The sequence below is a fragment of the Emiliania huxleyi genome (assembly GCF_000372725.1).
Source record: "Emiliania huxleyi CCMP1516 unplaced genomic scaffold EMIHUscaffold_1020, whole genome shotgun sequence".
NCBI classification, from domain to species: domain Eukaryota; phylum Haptophyta; order Isochrysidales; family Noelaerhabdaceae; genus Emiliania; species Emiliania huxleyi.
This window is the reverse complement of record NW_005202302.1, coordinates 2,450-7,703: the sequence shown is the minus strand read 5'-3', so window position 1 is coordinate 7,703 and position 5,254 is coordinate 2,450.

Below are 5,254 nucleotides of genomic sequence, written 5' to 3'. Positions count from 1 at the left end.
GGCGAGGGCATTCAGGGAGGTCCTTAGGGGCGCAGCCGACCTAACTGGTGTCGAGTCTGGCCCATTATGCGCCAAGACAGCAATCCAGTCATAATAAGAACGCCTCGTCTCCTGTAGGTTTCAGCAATAGCGGCAATCAACTCTTGGTGCCCCTTGCATTGCGCTAAGGTCACGTGCGGACGATCCAACCTCGCACCGTATCAGCTGGCTTTCTATGTCGCCCTCCTGGCCCAGCCCCATCAGTAGCACGTCTGAGCCGTCCCAGACCGTCCTTATTTTGGGTGATGAAGCCCACTCTGGCTCATACCACGGCTCTTACGGCCTCATACACGCCCGTTTCACCCACAGACACCGCCCGCACGCACTCGAGAATATTCTTGAGGGAAAAGCCGGCCGGGGCATCTATGTTCTCGAAAATATTCTCGAATATGGAAGTGCGCGGGACCCTCTATTCTCAAAGATATTCGAGAATAACTTGCACAGGCCAAGCGCCAGTCCCGTTCCCAGACCCCAGAGCCCAGTGTCGTGCGAGGGAGTTTGGTTATAAAAATCTTTTGTGAGGACGACGGCTTCCATTAGAATCACGACGCGTCGTGAGCCATTAGAATCACGACGCGTCCCTTACAAGAAGGCTCAATGCACAATGGCTCAAACAACTCAAATGAAGCAAGGCTCCCAGAGGCGACGTGATTTTCACATGCCCGCTCACTCGCCCCCAGGCAGCATGCCCTCACTTCCCCAACGCCCAAGCAGCAGGCTCCAAGCAGCTCGCTACTGACAAACAGCTCGCTACTGACAGTACACAGAGTGTGTGCATGGTGTGCGCGCTCTGGTCGGCAAGTACGACTAGGCGCCACCGCCGCGGCGACGCGATGGGATGGTCCCCTCCCGGATGTACCGGCGGGTCTCCGCCGCGAGATCTGTCGCCTCCGAGCAGAAACGCGCGATCGCCACGTACGGCGCGTGGCAATCCTCAATCGTCTGCAGCTGCTGCGTGCCGCCCTGGCGCCTGGCCATCGTGTCCACGGCGCCCATGAACCCGGACCAGGGCGCCTTGACACGCTCGGCCGTAAACCACCCGACCGCCAAGGCCAAGTTAGCCAAATGAAGTCCGTTGGCCGTGATCGGCATCTCCGCCTGCTCGGCGTACGCGATCGCGTCGGCCACCCGCGACCCGGCCCCCCAGTCTGGAGACCACGTCTTGGTGGACCTGACGACCTCTCCAGCGTGCTCCTCCCGCGGGTCGGTCGGCGTTTGCTTGGCGCGCACGCGGCCCGCCAGCTTGGCGAACAAGCCGGCAAAGGAGAAGACGGGAGCACCTTGCAGCTCGGGCGCAATCCCCGCGGCCCATCGTGCCAGATGGCCGCTGCTCACCTTTTCGCACGGGATCACCGGCACGCCCCGCGCCTCGATGAACCGGAGGATGTCCACCAGGTCCTTTCCGATCCTTGGCCTCGAGCAGAGCGTGCGCCTACAGGCGGATGAGAGAAAATGTGAGAGAACGGGAGGGTGTGTACCGCTCTGCGGTGTGCGAGAGGGAGACGGGCGCCAGAGTGGGTGCGTGCTGCCGGTCGCGAACATGCTCCAAAGCACGTGGGCGAGCATGATGTGCACACGCTGAATAGGCCAGCCGTCCTTCCTCGCCGTTGCAAAGATCTTCTCCTCTACTGATGGGACGAGGGAAAGACGGCAGCGAGTCGTCCCCTCCCCGCTGAGCAAGCGTCGCTTGATTCGCTCCAGGAGGGCGGTCCGTTGCGAGGCAGGCGGCGCGGCGGGAGCCGCGGCCGCCTGCGCGGGAGGCGCGCCCAGCTGGCCGGCGTGCTGCAGTCGCGACGCTGGAGGAGGTGGCGGCATCGATGTGGTGGATTGAATCCGCGCGGAGGGAGCCGCGGCCGCCGGCGACGCGGCGGGAGGCGCGACCGCCGGCGGCATGGCGGGACGCGCCGGCCCCGGTGGAGCGGCGGAAGTCAGCCGCGCGGCAGGACCCGGCCGCATCGCCACGTGAGTCGGGGGCGGAGGGGTGGGCTGCGGCGTGGCTGGGCAAAATAGGTCGAGGATCTCCTGTGGCACCTCGCCATCCTCTCCGACCCGCTGGTAATCGCCTCTGGTCAAGCGCATGGATACGGTTGGTCGTCTCCGAGCGGGAGTAGGCCGAAAAATGCGGCGTGGAGCACAATGAATGGGATGCGAGTTAATGCGCGGTTGGGGGTGCCTGAAAAGGGGAGCTCCCTCTCTCCCCACCCCGAGAACCTCTGCCCAAGCTGATGGTGCCCAGCCTAGGGGGCCTCAGGGGCTGTAGAGCCACACCTAGGAGAGGGGGTAGCTCACACCTTGTGGGCCGCACTGACCCTTCTCCCACGTGCCCTTGCCCGCCCCTCTGACCGCCTCCCGAGAGCCCCGACTTTGAGGGGCTGGTGAGAGCCCCCACCGTTGCGCCCTCACCTCACGCTGACATATCCTTTGGGAATGCCCATGGGCTCTAGGGACCTGCATGACTACCAGACAATGCTAGCCCCCGAGATTTGTGCAGTTGGCTGGGCCTACGCCGAGGGCAAGCTGAGTGACTTTGAGGTGGCGCTTCTGAAGCAGCTGGGCAAGGCATCAAGCGGCGCAATCGGCCGCGAGGGCCACGACAGCCTCGTCACTGCAGTGCTCGGCCTCGTGGCGACAGGCTCCGCGATGGGATGGCGCCAAGCTCCTGCGCGACGAGTGGGTACCCCTAGGGTTCTGAGGGCCGGATTGTTTTAAGACCTTTTAAGAAATGAGGAGGTTTGGGGGCTCAAATTGTTATTTAAGAGATTGCGGGCACGGGGGGTCCCTCTTTTAAGACCGTTTAAGAAAATCGGCCTCAGGCCTCACCAGCACGCGTCGCTGGGTTCCGCGCCGCGGTTTCCTCCAATACTGCCGTTATTAGACACAAACCCGCCACTGAAGACACATCTGTAAGTCCGGTGCACTGGCAGGAGCCATACTCGCATAGGGGACGCGTACCAGCTGACTGTAGCCAGCTTCCCGGCCTCCGGCGTCTACCGGGAGCCTCCCGGACCATCGACCTCGGGAGCTCTCCCGCACCGTTTAAGCGTTTAAGACCGTTCAAGGAATCGGCGGCCCAGCAGCTCTTAAAACCTGCCATGGCAGGTTTTAAGCCGTTTAAGCCGCAGGCGCCCCAGCGCCCACCCTTTTAAGCCTAGGCGCGGGGTACCCTAAGGTCTCCTGACTTACTCGTAAGCCAACCATGTTCGGAGCCTGGATAGGGTGTAGGCCGTTCGGAAGGTGGGTCGGGAGGGAGTCGCCCGCTAGGAATAGTCTTCCCGGACCCCGCCCGCCCGCCCCGCCCTGCCGGCCCGCCCGATAAGATCCCTTCACCTTGATATTGGTGGAGTATAGGTGCGAGGGGCGTGTGGCATGTCTTGCGAGTCTCGCGAGGGGCGCCCACTAACCTCGCTTCGTCGACGCGGCGCTTCGTACACACACACACGCGCCGCAACCGTCGCCGGCGCGCGACACGTTCCCGTCGGCCGGACTGTCCTCGTCGAGTGTGTGTCGCCAGCCAAGGCGGGACGCACTCATGGACGGTGCCAACGGGACGCGGCTCTAAGGGCGACTCCCGCCCGCGGAGGCACGGACTGGCACCCGTGGCGCGGGGCTCGCCTTCGAGAAAAGTCGGGTATGGCTCCGCCCGCAACTCTCTCGCGCTGACACGCGCGCCCCGTCGAGCCTACGGCGGGCGCGCTGCGATCGCACGCCTACCCAAGTCATAGTGCCACGGCATGCGACCTAGAATCAGCACACGCACTTCTGCTCGCGAACACTCATCCAATGAACTAGCGTCAACCATGAGTGCGAGATAGGGCTAGCGGCTGGCCGCTAGCCTGTGAGGAGGGCGTCCATGGACACCTCACACGACCCCACACACGGTCCGTGCCTTGCGCGCTTGCGGCCGGCGAGATTGCTAGAGAGCTAGAGGAAGAGCAGTCTGCTCTAGCCTGACACATTACCCCCTGTCGTGCTGGAGGGGGCGACAGGGAGACTGGCCAGCGCTGTCGGCGGGCGAGTTTGCGGCGCACGCGCTGCGCGTAGGCGGCGCGTGGGCGGGTGCCCCGCCCGGCCGTCGGTGAGCACCAGACGCGAGGGTTGGTCGGCTCTATCTCGCTGTATATAGTCGCGATCTGCCGGCGTGCGTATGAGCTCACTAGCTAGAGCTCACACTGGAGGCCGTCATCGCATTCGCCTTCCTGGGACCCAGCGCTGGCTGTGGTTGCTGTCTTCTCGACAGTCTGTGCGTGTTGCAGGTGTATTCTATTTTTGCTGGCCCGTACGTCATGCTGAAATTCTGCAAAAACCTGGCCGGCCCCTGCGGTGCCCCTACCTACCTACCTACCTACCTACCCTACTTATGGGAAACTAAAAAAGAAATCACGGGATGGGTCAAGGTGGGGTACTATACCAACTAAAGTGATGGCTGGTACTCTCCTGCAACCACAGTCCTTCCGGTGACATGGCAGGCCACTATCAAGCCCTACAAGCACCAGATCACCCACTTGGGGAGGGTTGACGTCGTGATTTTCGCCGAAAATTTCTTTTTTTGAAAATTCCGGCGTGAAGAGAGGGAAAAACCCGAGGGGAGGGCCCAGACCTACCCTTCCTACCCCGGCATGACGTACGGGCCAGAAAAAAGAATACAGACCTGGCGGCAGGCAGTGAAAAAAGAAGAAAATGCACTTGCCAAGCCATGCAGGGACAGATAGTGTTTGTGCATGAACAGCGTTCTGTCCTTGTGCGTCTTGGGTCCGGAGTTGTTGCGTATGAACAGCGTTGGATGGACACAGAGGCGACTCCGTCGATCGAACAGAGATGGAAGCGGAACCTCTCGACCTCCTCGCCTCGCTGATCACCGATCGAGAAAACGGGTCGGAGTCAGCGGACGGCAACATCGCGCAGGTGACTGAGATCCTAGCAGCTCTCTCCACGGCCGAACCGGCCGCTCTTGCGCGCCGCGGCTTCTCAGCAAACCAGTTGGGCCATGCGGTGACGGTGTTCGAGAATCGTCTGCTCGCGATCAGCGAGGGAGTGGTGGCTGGGGAGGACTCGCCAGACAGCGGGTTGACCACCGACGCGCTGACGCTCGTTTCGGCTGCGCGGTACATCGCGTCGTCGGTGCCGCCTCCGGCTTCACCACGACTCTCTGTGCCAAGATCCGGTGCTCTGTCCGCCGGTGGACCGGGTCTCGCCACGCCCCTCCGACCTACGGGTA